This window comes from Mirounga angustirostris, unplaced genomic scaffold, assembly GCF_029215605.1.
Source record: "Mirounga angustirostris isolate CCGP_5_RB_7025 unplaced genomic scaffold, mMirAng1.0.hap1 SCAF_12, whole genome shotgun sequence".
Classification (NCBI taxonomy): domain Eukaryota; kingdom Metazoa; phylum Chordata; class Mammalia; order Carnivora; family Phocidae; genus Mirounga; species Mirounga angustirostris.
In genome coordinates this window covers 94,769,456-94,787,389 of record NW_026991720.1, presented here as the reverse complement: position 1 = coordinate 94,787,389, position 17,934 = coordinate 94,769,456, and the positions used below count along the sequence as shown (strand labels likewise).

Here is a 17,934-nt window from a genome sequence, read left to right as displayed (position 1 = left end):
TTGGTTCAACATCTGCAAATCAATCAATGTGATACACTACATTAATAAAAGAAAGGATAAGAACCATATGGTCCCCCCAATAGATGCAGAAAAAGCATTTGACAAACTACAGCATCCATTCTTGATAAAAAGCCCTCAACAAAGTAGGGATAGAGGGAACATATCTTAACATCATTAAGGCCATATACAAAAGACTCACAGCTAATATCATCCTCAATGGGGAAAAACTGAGAGCTTTTCCTCTATGGCCAGAGATAAGACAGGGATGTCCACTCTCATCATTGCTATTTAACATAGTACTGGAATTCCTCTTCAGCAATCAGACAACAAAAAGAAATAAAAGGCATCCAAATAGACAAGGAAGAAGTCAAACTTTCACTATTCACAGATGACATGATGTTCTATGTAGAAAACCCCAAACACTCCACCAAAAAATTGCTAGAACTGATACGTGAATTCAGTAAAGTCACAAGATATAAAATCAACATACAGAAATCTGTTGCATTTCTATACACCAATAATGAAGCAACAGAAAGAGAAATCAAGGAATCAGTCACATTCACAATTGCACAAAAACCATAAGATATCTAGGAATAAACCTAACCAAAGAGGTAAAATATCTGTACTCTGAAAACTATAAAAGCACTTATGAAAGAAATTGAAGAAGACACAAAGAAATGGAAAAACATTCTATACTCATGGATTGGAGGAACAAATATTGTTAAAATGTCTATACTACCCAAAGCAATGTACACATTCAATGCAATCCTTATCAAAATAACACCAGGGTTTTTCACAGAGCTAGAACAATTCTAAAATTTGTATGGAATCAGAAAAGACCTCAAATAACCAAAGTAATGTTAAAAGAGAAAAGCAAAGTGGGAGGCTTCACAATTCCAGACTTAAAGCTGTATTACAAAGCTGTAATCATCAAGACAGTATGGTACTGGCACAAAAACAGACACACAGATCAATGGAACAAAACAGAGAACCCAGAAATGGACCCACAGTTCTATGGTCAACTAATCTTCAACAAAGCAGGAAAGAATCTCCAATGGAAAAGACAGTCTCTTCAACAAATGGTGTTGAGAAAACTGGACAACCACATGCAGAAGAATGAAACTTGACCACTTTCCTAAACCATACACAAAATAAATTCAAAATGGATGAAAGACCTCAATGTAAGACAGAAAACCATCAAAATCCTCGAGGAGAAAACAGGCAGCAACCACTTTGACTTCGGCCATAGTAACTTCTTACTAGACATGTCTCCAGAGGCAAGGGAAACAAAAGCAAAACTGAACTATTGGGACATCATCAAGATAAAAAACTTCCGCAGAGTGAAGGAAACAATCAACAAAACCAAAAGGCAGCCCACAGAATGGGAGAAGATATTTGCAAATGACATATCAGATAAAGGGTAGTATCCAAAATCTATAAATTTAGCAAACTCAACACCCCAAAAACAAATAACCCATTAAGAAATGGGCAGAACGCATGAATAGACTTTTCCAAAGAAGACATCCAGATGGCTAACAGACACATGAAAAGATGCTCAACATCACTCATCATCAGGGAAATATATGTCAAAACCACAATGCGATACCAACTCATACCTGTCAGAATGGCTAAAATTAACAAGTCAGGAAACAGATGTTGGCAAGGATGTGGAGAAAGGAGAACCCTTTTGCACTGTTGGTGAGAATGCAAAGTGGTGCAGCCACTATGAAAAACAGTATGGAGCTTCCTCAAAAAATTAAAAATAGAACTCCCCTATGACCCAGCAATTGCACTACTAGGTATTTATCCAAAGGATATAAATATGCTGATTTGAAGGGGCCCATGCACCCTGACGTTTAATAGCAGCAGCATCAACAGTAGCCAAATTATGGAAAGAGCCCAGATGTCCATTAACTGATGAGTGGATGAAGTTGTGGTATGTATATACAATGGAATATTACTTGGTGATCAAAAAGAATGCAATCTTGCCATTTGCAAAAACGTGGATAGAAGTAGAGTGTGCTATGCTAAGCAAAATAAGTCAGAGGAAGACAAATATCATATTTCACTCATATCTGGAATTTAAGAAACAAAGATGAACAAAGGGGAAGGCAATATCTGTAAGAGATTCTTAAATAGAGAGAACAAAATGAGGGTTGCTGGAGGGAAAGTAGGTGGGGGTATGGGCTAAACAGGTAATGCACATTAAGGAGGGCACCTGTTGTGATGAGCACTGGTTGTTATATGTTAGTGACGAATCACTAAATTCTAGTTCTGAAACCAACATTACACTATATGTTAACATATAGTTATTTAAATTAAATAAATAAATAGGTAGATATTAAATAAAAAATAAATAAATAAATAAAATAATTACCATGGTTATATAAGGGAGGACCCTGTCCTGCAGATAAAGATTGAATAATTCTGAAATTTTATAATTTACATATAGAACAAATGAGATTTTTTTAAAAAAAAGATTTATGCTATATCTACTCTGCTTGTGCTCTATCGGTCGAACAACAAAGCCTGGATGACAGCACATCTGCTTATCACATAGTTTACTAAATATTTTAAGTCCACTCTTGAGACCTACCATTCAGAAAAGACTACTTTCAAAATATTACTGCTCATCGACAATGTAGCTGGTCACCCAAGAATTCTGGTGGAGATGTACAATGAGATTAATACTGTTTTCATGCCTTCTGAACACAACATCTACTTATATGCACTGGGAAACCAAAAAATGCATGTAACTCGCTTTATTGAGATATTTGCTTTCTTGCAGTGGTCTGGAACTGAAGTTGAAATATCTCTGTGATAGGTTCGTACATACCACAACCAGGATATTGACATTGATACAACCTACAGATCTTCAGATTTTCCCAGTTTTACTTGTACTCTCATTTGTGTCTGTATGTCTGTGAAGCCCTATACAATTTTATCATTTGTGCAAATTGGAGTATCCACCATCACAGTCAAGACACAGAATAGCTCCCTCACCACAAGAATCCCTCATGCCGCCCTTTATAAACACACCCACTTCACCCCCTAACCCTCTACTCCTACCCAGTCCCTGACCTTTTTAAAAAATTTTTATTGTTATGTTAATCACCATATATTACATCATTAGTTTTTGATGCAGTGTTCCATGATTCATTGTGTATAACACCCAGTGCTCCATGCAATACATGCCCTCTTTAATACCCATCCCGAGGCTAACCCATCCTCCGACCCCCCTCCCCTCTAGAACCCTCAGTTAATTTTTCAGAGTCGATCATCTCTCATGGTTCATCTCCCCCTCCGATTTCTCCCCTTCATTCTTCTCCTCCTGCTATCTTCTTCTTTTTTTTTTTTTAACATATATTGTATCATTTGTTTCAGAGGTACAGATGTGTGATTCAACAGTCTTGCACAATTCACAGCGCTTACCAGAGCACATACCCTCCCCAATGTCTATCACCCAGCCACCGATCCCACCCCCCCCCACCACTCCAGCAACCTTCAGTTTGTTTCCTGAGATTAAGAATTCCTCATATCAGTGAGGTCATATGATACATGTCTTTCTCTGATTGACTTATTTCGCTAAGCATAACACCCTCCAGTTTCATCCACGTCATTGGAAATGGCAAGATCTCATTCCTTTTGATGGCTGCATAATATTCCATTGTATATATATACCAGCTCTTTCTTGCAGTGGTCTGGAACTGAGCCAAGATGTCCATTCATCTGTTAATGGACATCTTGGCTCTTTCCACAGTTTGGCTATTGTGGGCATTGCTGCTATAAAAATAGGGGTGCACGTACTCCTTCAGATCACTACATTTTTATCTTTCAGGTAAATACCCAGTAGTACAATTGCTGGATCATATGGTAGCTCTATTTTCAACTTTTTGAGGAACCTCCATACTGTTTTCCAGAGTGGCTGCACCAGCTTGCATTCCCACCAACAGTGTAGGAGGGTTCCCCTTTCTCCGCATCCCCGCCAACATCTGCCATTTCCTGACTTGTTAATTTTAGCCAATCTGACTGGTGTGAGGTGGTATCTCATTGAGGTTTTGATTTGGATTTCCCTGATGCCAAGCGATGTTGAGCACTTTTTCATGTGTCTGTGGGCCATTTGGATGTCTTCTTTGGAAAAATGTCTGTTCATGTCTTCTGCCCATTTCTTGATTGGATTCTTTGTTCTTTGAATGTTGAGTTTGATAAGTTCTTTATAGATTTTGGATACTAGCCCTTTATCTGATATGTCATTTGTAAATATCTTCTCCCATTCTGTCGGTTGTCTTTTGGTTCTGTTGACTGTTTCTTTTGCTGTGCAAAAGCTTTTTATCTTGATGAAGTCCCAAGAGTTCATTTTTGCCCTTGCTTCCCTTGCCTTTGGCGATGTTTCTAGGAAGAAGTTGCTTCGGCTGAGGTCGAAGAGGTTGCTGCCTGGGTTCTCCTTTAGGATGTTGATGGACTCCTGTCTCACATTGAGCTCTTTCAACCATTTGGAGTCTATTTTTGTGTGTGATGTAAGGAAGTGGTCCAGTTTCATTCTTCTGCATGTGTCTGTCCAATTTCCACAACACCATTTGTTGAAGAGACTGTCTTTTTGCCATTGGACATTCTTTCTTGCTTTGTCGAAGATTAGTTGACCATAGAGTTGAGGGTCCATTTCTGGGGTCTCTATTCTGTTCCATTGATCTATGTATCTGCTTTTGTGCCAGTACCATACTGTATTGATGATTACAGCTTGGTAATAGAGCTGGAAGTCTGGAATTATGATGCCGCCAGCTTTGCTTTTCTTTTTCAACATTCCTCTGGCTATTTGGGGTCTTTTCTGGTTCCATACAAATTTTAGGATCATTTGTTCCATTTCTTTGAAAAAAGTGGATGGTATTTTGATGGGGATTGCATTGAATGTATACATTGCTCTAGGTAACATTGACATCTTCACAGTATTTGTTCCTCCAATCCATGAGCATGGAACATTTTTCCATTTCTTTGTGTCTTCCTCAATTTCTTTCATGAGTATTTTATAGTTTTCTGAGTGCAGATCCTTTGCCTCTTTGGTTAGATTTATTCCTAGCTATCTTATGGTTTGGGGTGCAATTATAAATGGGATTGACTCCTTAATTTCTCTTTCTGCTGTCTTGTTCTTGGTGTATAGGAATGCCACTGATTTCTGTGCATTGATTGTATATCCTGCCACTTGACTGAATTCCTGTATGAGTTCTAGCAGTTTTGGGGTGGAGTCTTTGGGGTTTTCCACATAAAGTATCATATCATCTGCAAAGAGTGAGAGTTTGACTTCTTTGCCAACTTGGATGCCTTTGATTTCTTTTTGTTGTCTGATTGCTGTGGCTAGGACTTCCAATACTATGTTGAATAGCAGTGGTGATAGTGGACATCCCTGCCGCATTCCTGACCTTAGGGGGAACACTCTCAGTTTTTCCCCATTGAGAATGATACTTGCTGTGGGTTTTTCATAGATGGCTTTTATGATATTGAGGTACGTACCCTCTATCCCTATACTCTAAAGAGTTTTGATCAAGAAAGGATGCTGTACTTTGTCAAATGCTTTTCTGCATCTATTGAGAGGATCATATGATTCTTGTTCTTTCTTTTCTTAATGTATTGTATCACGTTAATTGATTTGCAGTTGTTTAACCAACCTTGCAGCCCAGGGATAAATCCCACTTGGTCATGGTGAATAATCCTTTAATGGACTGTTGGATCCTATTGGCTGGTATTTTGGTGAGAATTTTTGCATCCATGTTCATCAAGGATATTGGTCTGTAATTCTCCTTTTTGATGGGGTCTTTGTCTGGTTTGGGGATCAAGGTAATGGTGGCCTCATAAAACGAGTTTGGAAGTTTTCCTTCCATTTCTATTTTTTTGAACAGTTTCAGAAGAATAGGTATTAATTCTTCTTGAAATGTTTGGTAGCATTCCCCTGGGAAGCCATCTGGCCCTGGGCTCTTGTTTGTTGGGAGATTTTTGATGACTGCTTCAATTTCCTTAGTGGTGATAGGTCTGTTCAGGTTTTCTATTTCTTCCTGGTTCAGTTTTAGTAGTTGATACATCTCTAGGAATGCATCCATCTCTTCCAGGTTATCTAATTTGCTGGCATAGAGTTGCTCATAATATGTTCTGATAATTGTTTGTATTTCTTTGGTGTTGGTTGTGATCTCTCCTCTTTCATTCATGATTTTGTTGATTTGGGTCATTTCTCTTCTCTTTTTGATAAATCTGGCCAGGGGTTTATCAATCTTGTTAATTCTTTCAAAGAACCAGCTCCTAGTTTCGTTAATCTGTTCTACTGTCCTTTGGGTTTCTATTTCATTGATTTCTGCTCTGATCTTTATTATTTCTCTTCTCCCACTGGGTTTAGGCTTTATTTGCTGTTCTTTCTCCAGCTCCTTTAGGTGTAGGGTTAGGTTGTGTACTTGAGACCTTTCTTGTATCTTGAGAAAGCCTTGTATTGCTATATACTTTCCTCTCAGAACTGCCTTTGCTGCATCCCAAAGATTTTGAATAGTTGTGTTTTCATTTTCATTGGTTTTCATGAATTTTTTAAATTCTTCTTTAATTTCCTGGTTGACCCATTCATTCTTTAGTAGGATGCTCTTTAGCCTCCATGTATTTGAGTTCTTTCCGACTTTCCTCTTGTGATTGAGTTCTAGTTTCAAAGCATTGTGGTCTGAAAATAGGCAGGGAATAATCCTAATCTTTTGGTACCGGTTGAGACCTGATTTGTAGCTAGGATGTGATCGATTCTGGAGGATGTTCCATGGGCACTAGAGAAGAATGTGTATTCCATTGCTTTGGGATGGAATGTTCTGTATATGTCTGTGAAGTCCATTTGGTCCAGTGTGTCATTTAAAGTCTTTATTTCCTTGTTGATCTTTTGCTTAGACGATCTGTCCATTTCAGTGAGGGGTGTGTTAAAGTTCCCCACTATTATTGTATTGCTGTCAATATGTTTCTTTGCTTTTGTTATTAATTGTCTTATATAATTGGTTGCTCCCATGTTAGGGGCATAGATATTTACAATTGTTAGATCTTCTTGTTGGATAGACCCTTTAAGTAGGCCATAGTGTCCTTCCTCATCTCTTATTACAGTCTTTGGTTGAAAATCTAATTTGTCTGATATAAGGATTGCCACCCCAGCTTTCTTTTGGTGTCCATTAGCATGGTAAATGGTTTTCCACCCCTTTGCTTTCAATTTCTGGGTGTCTTTGGGTCTAAAATGAGTCTCTTGCAGACAGCATATCGATGGGTCTTGTTTTTTAATCCAGTCTGATAGCCTGTATCTTTTGATTGGGGCATTTAGTCCATTTACATTCAGGGTAACTATTGAAAGATATTAATTTAGTACCATTGTATTGCCTGTAAGGTGACTGTTACTGTATATTGTCTGTGTTCCTTTCTGGCCTATGTTGCTTTTAGGCTCTCACTTTGCTTAGAGGACCCCTTTCAAGATTTCTTGTACGGCTGGTTTCATGTTTGCAAATTCCTTTAGTTTTTGTTTGTCCTGGAAGCTTTTTATCTCTCCTTCAATTTTCAATGACAGCCTAGCTGGATATAGTATTCTTGGCTGCATATTTTTCTCATTTAGTGCTGTGAATATATCCTGCCAGTCCTTTCTGGCCTGCCAGGTCTCTGTGGATAGGTCTGTTGCCAATCTAATGTTTCTACCCTTGTAGGTTACATATCTCTTCCCCGATCTGCTTTCAGGATTTTCTCTTTGTCTATGAGACTCATAAGTTTTACTATTAGATGTCGGGGTGTTGACCTTTTTTTTTTTAAGATTTTATTTATTTATTTGAGACAGAGAGAATGAGAGAGAGAGCACATGAGAGGGGGGAGGGGCAGAGGGAGAAGCAGACTCCCCGCCGAGCAGGGAGCCCGATGCGGGACTCGATCCCCGGACTCCAGGATCATGACCTGAGCTGAAGGCAGTCGCTTAACCAACTGAGCCACCCAAGCACCCTGTTGACCTATTTTTATTGATTTTGAGAGGGGTTCTCTGTGCCTCCTGGATTTTGATGCCTGTTTCCTTCCCCAAATTAGGGAAGTTCTCTGCTATAATTTGCTCCATTATACCTTCTGCCCCTCTCTCTCTTTCTTCTTCTTCTGGGATCCCAATTATTCTAATGTTGTTTTGTCTTATGGTATCACTTATCTCTCGAATTCTGCCCTTGTGACCCAGTAGTTGTTTATCTCTCTTTTTCTCAGCTTCTTTATTTTCCATCATTTGGTCTTCTATATCACTGATTCTCTCTTCTGCCTCATTTATCCTAGCAGTTAGCGCCCCCATATTTGATTGCACCTCATTAACAGCCTTTTTGATTTCGACTTGGTTAGATTTTAGTTCTTTTATTTGTCCAGAAAGCATTTCTCTAATAACTTCCATGCTTTTTTCAAGCCCAGCTAGTATCTGTAAAGTGATGATTCTGAACTCTAGATCTGACATCGTACTCATGTCCATATTGAGTAGGTCTCTGGCAGTTGGTACTACCTCTTGTTCTTTTCATTGAGGTGATTTCTTCCATCTTGTCATTTTGTCCAGAGGAGAATAGATTAATGAGAGAACAAAATGCTAACAGGGTAACAACATCCCCAGAAAATATACTCTAAACAAATCAGAAAAGACCTGAAGCAGGGGGAAAAGAAAGGGAAAGAGAGAAAAAAGAAAAAGAAAAAGATAAAGATAAAAACAAAGAAAAACAGAAAAAAAAACCAGAATGTGATCAAATATGATCAGGCTGGTACATAGATTAGTGCCACACACTAGATTTGGGGTGTATTTTGGTCTGTTAGAAGAACGTGCCTCCCAAAATTTTAAGGAAAGAAAAACTTATATATGTACAAAAATTAGGTTTAATATGATGAAGGGATGGAATACGAATGTAAAGATGAAAATTATAAAAAATTTTATAAGAGGAATTGATAAGAAGTTGTTTGAAAAAAGAAAGAAGAGGATTTAAAAAAAAAAAAGGAAAAAAAAGGAGAGAATGTGATCAGGTAGGAGACTAGAACAATGCCATTCACTAGAGATTTAGGGTATATTTTGATCTGTTAGAAGAACCTGTATCTCAAAATTTTAAAGAGAGAACAACTTATATATATATGCCAAAAATAAGGGTAACTACTATGAAGGGATAGAATATTACTCTAAAAATGAAAAATAAAAATATTTTTTTTTAAAGGGATTGATAAGGGTGCCTGGGTGGCTCAGTCAGTTAAGCATCTGCCTTCAGCTCAGGTCATGATCCCAGGGTCCTGGGATCAAGTCCTACATCGGGCTCCCTGCTCTGTGGGGAGCCTGCTTCTCTCTTTCCTCCCCACTTGTGCTCTCTCTCAAATCAATAAAATCTAAAAAAAAAAACAAAAAGTGATTGATAAGATGTTGGTTGAGAAAGAGAAAAATAAAAATAAAATAAAAAAAGACAGTTAAGAAAAAAAATTAACTTTGAAACACTACAGAATCATGGTAAAAAAAGCCATGAATTCTATGTGCAGTATTCCCCTAGCGCTGGAGTTCTGCCGTTCTCATTGATCGGTAAACTTGGTCTTGGCTGGCTGTTCTTGCTGATCTTCTGGGGGAGGGGCCTGTTGCCGTGGTTTCCAAATGTCTCTGCCGGAGGTGGAATTGCCCCGCCCTTTCCGGTCTCTGCTAAGTAATCTGCCCGGGTTTGCTCTTGGGAGCTTTTTTTCCCAGCAAGCTTTCCATGTAGCTTTGGAGGCGGAGAGTGAAAATGGCGGCCTCCCACTCTCTGCCCCGGAGGAGCCGAGAACTCGGGGCCCCGCTCCTCAGTGAGCCCCCAGAGAAAAGCCGTCAGTCACTCCCGTCTCCCCGGTCTCCAGCCGCACTCCGTGCTCACCCGGCCTGTGACCGAGCATTTCTGTGTCTGGCACGCAACCCCATGTGGAGTCTCCAAACCCCGCAGATCCCTGCAGTGCACTCCCGCACCGCTCCTCCTGGGGGAGGAAGGTGAGTCTCCCTGGATCTGCCACTTGTTGGGTCCCTGCTGGAGGAGCAGTGGCCCAACTGTGCCGCGGATCACGGTTTATGGCCACCCCGAGCTGAGAGCCCGCGCCTGGGCTCCGCCTCTGCAGCCGGCTTCCCCGCTCCAATACCTGGGAGCTCTGCTGCCCTCAGGCACCCCCAGTCTTTCTGTGACCCCGAGGGTCCTGAGACCACACTGTCCCACGAGGGTTCCAGCCCCCCCCCCACCCCGCTTAGCCAGTGGAGCGACGTCCCTCAGCGGAGCCGACTTCTCAAAGTTCCGATTTTGTGCTCCGTGGTTCTATCACTTGCCAGAAGCGGCCGACGGAGGCCCCTCCCCCGCCATCTATCCTCCCGAATATCGCCTCGGATTCACTTCTCCGCACGTCCTACCTTCCAGAAAGTGGTCGCTTTTCTGTTCAGAGAGTTGTTGCTCTTCTTTTCTTCGATCTCCTGTTGAGTTTGTAGGTATTCAGAATGGTTTGATCCCTATCCAGCTGAATTCCTGAGAGGAGACGAAATCCAGGTCTCCTACTCCTCCGCCATCTTGCTCCACCTCCCAATCCCTGACCTTTGGCAACGAATAATCTGTTCTCTTTTTTTTTCTGCTTCAAGAATGTTATATAATTGGAATCATACAGTATGTTCCTTTGGGGGATTGCCTTTTTCATTAATCATAATTCTCTAGAGAGTTGCCACTTTCATCAATAGTTTGTTCCTTTTTATTGTTGACTAGTATTCAATGGGATATATGTACCACAGTGAAACCATTCATCTTTTGAAGGACATCTGGCTGTTTCCAGTTTGGGGCTACTACAAATCAAAATCCTATTAACATTCATGTTTTGTGTGAACATAACTTTTCATTCTTCTGGGACAAATCCCAGGAAAGCAATGGCTAAGTCATAAGTAATTGCATGTTTAGTTTTATAAGAAACTGCCAAGTCATGTTCCAGAGTGGCTGTACCATTTTACTCAAGAAATTTTAAAAAGAAAGATATGAATTTATATCTTCTGGGCTCTTCCTTATCTCAGAAGATCTCTCTGTTGCCTTTACACACATGATAAATTAGCTGGGAAAATATACTTGTTTCACAATAACTTTTCCTTAAAGTTCTGTAGAATTTGTTCCAACATCTTCTAATAATCTGTTTCAGAGAAATCTGTGTCTAGCTCAATTTTTGTTTCTTTGCAAGCAACCAGTTTGTCCTGTTTATTTATATTATATGATGCTTTTTCTTTGCTTTAAAAAAAAACACAAGGTATATTTTTAAAAATGGTCTTTTTTCCAATGGTATTTCTTGTCATATTGTATTTTCTTGATCTATTTTTAGACCTTTGTTTTAGCAGAAAGACCTTCTCAACTGTTTTTGGATCACTGAGTGTGCTGTTCTGAGGTCTCCTTCTTTTTGTCTACACCGTCATTTCTTCTATTCGTTCTTTCTTTTTGCATTCTGAGAGAGCATCTCAGGTTCTTCTTGTGTGACATTGGTTCACTTCTCCACAGCGTCAATCCAGCTTTTGAGCACCTCCCACCGGTTTTAAATTCTATTCTGCAATTTGGATTCTATTTCAAACCTTCCATATCACATATAACTTCTTTTCATATTGTTCTGTTGTCTTAACCTCAGAGCATCTTTGCATTAGATCTCTCCGCACCTGTTTCAAGGGGTCATAACTTCTCACATTCAGTTTAAGTTACTGAGAATGCTTCTTTTTCCCTGCTTCATATAATAAGTCATTTTCAGAGACATGTTTTCCCCCTGAATTTGCAGAATGATGTTTCTTTCCCTTATGCTGCCGTATTTAAATTTTCCTTGTAATTGAAGTAAAATTCACATAACACAAAATTTACCATTTTAACTACTTTAAAGTATACAATTCAGGGGCTTTTAGTACATTCACAATGTTGCACAACCATCCCCTGTCTAGTTCCAGGAAAGGAACCCTGCACCAATGAATTTCCCATTCCCCTCCAACCCTGAGTCCCCGGACACCTCTAATCTACCTTCTGTCTCTATGGATTTGCCTCCTCTGGATATATCATATAAACAGCATCATGTGATATGTGGCTTTTTGTGGCTGGATTCTTTCATGTAGCATAATGTTTTGCAGTATTCGTTAATGTTAAATTTTTGGTTTTGATCATTATTCTCACCTACACAGATTAAAATGGCCACCATGTTTGCCAAGAGATAGCATGGCTGAGTTGCCGCTGTGATATTTGCGTGGTGGTTGGGATAAGCTCCTTCTCTCTTCCTCAGCAGGAGAGCTTGGAGATGTGCCAAGATCTTATCCCAGTCCCTGGTGTCTGCTGGCTTTCATCTAGTGTTTCTGCCGGGATCACACAGAATCATCTCCCACCTCCACTGGCTAATTGAAAAGTCTGAATTATTTTCAGGAAAGTAGTTTCTTTGACCAGTTTAAATAAATGTTTGATAATAATAGCTTTGAAAATCGGCTCCTTCTGGAAAGCTAGAGAGCAAAAAGCAATGTTTTGAAAGAACAAGAATTCTGTGTTGGAGATAGTTTACGTAGTTGGAAGGCAGAATAGCACAGTACTCAACAACTGAGGTACAGAAATCTGGCAGTCTGGTTTGAATGCTGTTCTGTCACTTACAGGAAGACCATAAACAAGGTCTGTAACTGCTCTGTACCCACCTAGGTGGAGGGAAATAGTAATACTTCTTCACTTGTCATTTGGGGATTAAATGAGCTAACACATTTAGCACATAGACTTACAGGGAAAAAATAGACTGACGACTGTTAAATTTTAAAAAAATGGTTTATAATTATTAACCTTAGGCATGCATTCTCAGTCAAATCATAAGACAAATTATTATCCAAGTCCCATATTTTCCATCAATTCAGACAGCCCATGATTTTTTCAGATTTCTTGTACTTTTTGTGTTCAGCACACAAAAGAAGAGGGTAGTATTCTGATTTCTGTCTTCTAATCATGAAGTTTGGTCCTGATCTTCCTTTCTCTACTCCCAGAAATATCCTTATCCAATAGCATCTGCAGTTTTTTGGCAACTCATAATAAGCACACTACATTTTCAACTATGATACTGCGATGCTCAGTGGAGGTGAATCCAACAAATGTGTCCTCAGTCAGAGGCCCTCTCTGCCTGGTCCAACTCTGCCCACTTTCCCAGAGCAGACTGAGCAATTATATCACCCTTTGGAGGGCTGAGAGGCTGGGTCCCTCGGGTGCAGCCAAGGGGAAGGACACCTCTTCTAAAGAATCCATTCCTAAAGTCTCTTCCAGCTCTGCCTTTCCATGAATCAAAGTGAAATGTTTTATTTCTTTTTCTTTTTAGCTAGAATTCTCCACTTCTATCATTGTAGGAAAGGACATATTGTAGACTCTTATTTATTCCTTAGTTTTGACACAGTCATATTTGGGCAAGGACCTGGGCACGTATTTCTGTAAAGGAAGATTATTTTCCAGGAGAAAAGTTGACAATACTAGGAAACCTAAGGCCTTCTAAAAAATCTATGTCTAGGGAAGCACAGCAGGGAAGACAGATTCAGGGAGGATCCACATTGCAGAGAATTGGAGATGAAAAGGTCATGGAGGCCTTTGGGTTTTGTACATTAGGAAGGAGCCACTTACCTACCTCACTAGATAAAAGACTTCCAATGCCTTCAAGAAAAGTGACTGGGAAGGGATGTTTCTGCTTATTTGAGGTTTTCAGAGCTAAAAATAACAAAGATTTTTTAAATGTTGTATGTGGGAGACAAGTACTGTACAGTGATATTATCCTGGCCGAGGATCATATCCCATTTAGAGCCTAGTGGGCTGAACATCTTAGCTCTCATTTTACAAATGGTCAAGGCTCTGAGCTGTGTGTGCCTTAATTACTCTCTATAAAAGTATCTAATTCAGAACATAATACAGATGATTAAATAATGCAGTTACCTCTCACCCCCAAAGAATGCAACCATTGGGACCCCGTATTATAAGGGAAAGATCACTGAATAGAGAGCCCTAGAATCAGATGCAGCTTTGTTTACTCACTAAGGGTTTGCTTTTCCTATATTATGGAAACTCTCAGAGTCCTGGTTTCCTCAGTTCCTGGTACATGGACCAGCATCAATGAATATTAGTCAGTGGTGTGAAGGAAGGAAGGGAGGAAGGGAGGAAGGGAGGAAGGGAGGAAGGGAGGGAGGAAGGAAGGAAGGAAGGAAGGAAGGAAGGAAGGATGATTAGCTCTGCCTACCTACTAGCATTTTGGCAAGGACTACTTGAGAAAAAATGGGTCACCAAACTGAAGGGTATCATAAAAATATAAAGTATTATAATTATTTAAATCAATAATAATAGTAATCTAAAACTGATAAAACATGTAAGCAAAAAAGCCCTTTTTTCTGTACAACCAAAATAGTGCCTTCAAATCCAAGCACTTAAATCACAATTTTTTAAATTATGAGTTACACAAAATTCAAACACACTTAGAATAGGTTTTAAAACATGATAGTTCTTTACAAGACAGTAGTTTTTATTCTGATCAGAAAGCAGTAAGTTAGAAGGCTGAAGAGGCTAGAAAATTGAGAGGGGAGAATTTCAAGCTGACCACAAGAAAGAAGACTGGGAAAAAAAACTATTAAATCTTCTGGATTTGAGGAGGAGATTATGATTATGTAATTTAGGTGCAAGTATCCCACTCTTAGACAGCCCTATGGGTATCATTTTATTACAGCATTTTGCAACAACTGATTTTAATAACAATGATGAAGACAACTTAATTGGTATGAGGATACTCTAGTTAAAAGGCAAAGAAATGATTAGTACACATCTCTGGAACAATTTCCATTAAAAATGCTTCTTTAAAATGTTGGTCCTTTAAAGAACAATTCTCAACATGTGGTGGAGGAGTGTCACATGATTCTAGATCTCCTTCCCCGGGAGTCAGGTTTTCTCTGCTTTACAGGTTGGTAATAAGTGAACCTACTAACCCCAAACAAGACCTTTATCTTCCCTCTTACACCCAGGACATTCCAGCTCAACAGTTCCTGAAGTGTAGTCGTTAAGGGCCCTGCCAACATGTCCCAAAGTCCCTTTGAGTTCTGATGGTTAGGTAACTCATAATTCCTTAGATCCTTACTACTTGGAGTTCTGTAGTTAAACTTACTAACTGAGATGTTAAAGATCCTTAAACTCCATGTTCATAGACAAAAATTAGCAATTCTTTTAGTTTACTGAGGATTCTAAATCACATATTCTTCTGAATATATGTCTGTCTCTCTGACCCGCAAAGGTCCTACTGTGGGTGCACATGTAGATTTCAAAACGTCCAATTTGGGGGGAAATTTCCACTTTGTTAGTAGCTCGTCAGTTTTGCTCTCTTGAGTCGGTTGCATTTCTTAATTGCTGTTGTTTTTGCTTTTTTAAATATAAATTACTCTTTAACCTCTGTTGTTATTTCATTGTGTTGTGGGTTGTTCAGTTAGTCCGACCACGTAGTGAGACACAGTTGCATCAACAATACTTCTGACATAAAATGTCCAATTACTAGGCTTTACCACATGCATGTGTTGTATTTCAAACATGACTCGTTCTCTATTACTAAAACATATAGAAAAATCCTCCTACATTTTGTTTTGCACAATACCTTTGCATTTGTGCTGTTTATACTATTAAAGGTAATCATAATGAAATTACTGGGCTATTTTTTAAGTTTATAGAGCATACTTTCATAATATAAAACTGTGACAGAAGGTAATAATTTCTCTTATAAAGTAAATAACAAGCAATTCCTATATGCTTCTAGCAAGTTTGTGTAGTTTATCCCCCTCTGATTCTTCGTTATCCCAAAATTATGTTCTACTAAAATCCAATGGGAGGTAATGCAGCTGAGGTTGGGGGGGAAGAGGAGAGTCCTCTAAACTACAAAAACCCTACCACTCCCCAGAATGCCTCATTCTCTGCAGATTCCAAATAACTCAAGTAGTGATACACATGGAAACCCGGCCAAAATATTGTTGCCCAAGAGCTTCATAAACAGACTGTCAACAGACATGTGTAGCTCTGTTGTGCAAACAGAATCTCCTGACTCTCCTGGCTGGTAACCCAAACCAACAGAGGAGAATTTACTTCTGGATCATTTGTATCAACCCAAGGTTCTCCACTGGCCAAAGAAGGGTAGGAATTTACATTCCCCAGAATGCACAGTGGTCCCCATCGTTCAGCTCATCTTCCTCCCCACCCTTGCTGTGGAGACCCATTCTAAGTGTTCTCTCCCTTCCAGAATCAGGGCAGGCCTCCTCTCCCTCAGTGGCAATGCCCACTTTCAGCCTCGGTTCTGTCCCTCCACCTTGCCTCTCGTTATGGATATTACGAACAAACCAAAATACTTTTCTCTTTCATTCATGACCTTAACTGCAGCATCTACGCTGCTTTGAAGATTTTCCCTGGATAGTCCACTTAGGCGAGTATTCTAGTCCACTTTTCATACCTGTTTTCATGCCTGTTCTGTGGGCTGAGGTTCCAGTACATTCCCAGCAACTTCATCTCCCTGGCTACAGGGCCCAGCTGCCCCTCTGTTCCCTTTGAGAGTCAGGAAGTGAGTTAGAAACTCGGAGCAGAGAAGGGCAACCATACGGTAAAGTGATGACCACTTCGCTTTCTGGTTGGGACAGATCCTGGCTCCGAGTCACAGAGTGGGGAAGTGAGGGGCGAATGGATGTCTTCTCTCCTTCCTTCCTTCCATGTCACAAGTAGGGTTGCTGTGTCCAAATGAGGGGAGGGATGGGTGAGCTACCAACCCTCCTTCTCAAATCCATCTCCGCTGGTCTTAGGATTTTAAAATGTCTCAGAGATTCTTCAGGGGCACCTGGGTGGCTCAGTCATTAAGTGTCTGCCTTCGGCTCAGGTCATGATCTCAGGGTCCTGGGATCGAGTCCCACATCGGGCTCCCTGCTCAGCGGGAAGCCTGCTTCTCCCTCTCCCACTCCCCCCTGCTGGTGTTCCCTCTCTTGCTGTCTCTTTCTCTCTAATAAATAAATAAAATCTTTTAAAAAAACGATTCTTCAGACTCAGTCCTTTTTTTTTTTTTTGAGAAATATTTGTGTACTTCTGCGCCATTTGGGGATTTTTAGTGATATGCTAGAGAAGGCCAGACACTATCATTTTTTGCAAAGTATTTAAATTGAAAGCAGGAGCATTCAGTTTAAAAAGGCATTTGGGAGCGTCTTCATCCACAGTCCTATTATAATGACTAGAAAAAAAAATTAAAGCATCTCTGAAAACCAAGGATCACAGGCAAAATTTTGAAAAATTCTTGGCAGTATTGCCAAAATTACTACCAAGCATATTTAGTTGTATTGAGAAACAGAACTGATTTCTACATGCTTTACCCTTTGAAATATAAGATCACCTTTCACAAAATAGATAGGAAGAAGCTTCAAACTTCCCCCACTATCTCCTCCTACCTGGGACATCCATGGTCAGCCAATGACGGTCAGCCATCGCTGCTGAGATACTGATTTATAACATAAATATTTTTGCTTACCAAATTCATTCAGCAGCCCCCCCCCCCCACAATCAGCATTCTTTTTCTACATTTGTCCACAGGTTCTGACTCATAGCAGTGGGAAAGGTGTGTTTCATGGACAGAGCGTCCTGTTTGGAAGAGGCACTGTTTCAGTTGGCTCTGGTACCAAGCGAGAGCGCCACCCAGTCCTACGACTGATTCTCTGATAATGTGAATGAAAGCCATATACAAAAATCTATCCTGTTCTGTGGACTCTTCCCTTCTCTGTCCTATGCCCAAGCCAGAAACAGAGGAGCATAAATCTTATCGGCAGGTAGGTAGTTCCTTTTACATCAAACATGACAGGTGGAGCAGGATGGGAAAAGCCCTGGGAGTGTGTGCCCTGGACTGAGCACTTTCCATGTTTGGATTTGTGCAAGAAGCTTCTGTTCACAT

The 17,934-nt window shown here is 40.0% G+C and overlaps 1 long non-coding RNA gene across 1 annotated transcript in view; it reads right to left on the bottom strand.

Moving 5' to 3' along the window:
* LOC135362132 (uncharacterized) overlaps window positions 1–10,546 on the bottom strand; it is a 62,352-nt gene extending 51,806 nt beyond the window's left edge. Inside the window, exon 1 of the long non-coding RNA XR_010406623.1 lies at window positions 10,394–10,546. This is a non-coding gene — a long non-coding RNA (uncharacterized LOC135362132). The remainder of the gene's footprint in view (window positions 1–10,393) is intronic.
* Window positions 10,547–17,934: the final 7,388 nt, after the last annotated feature.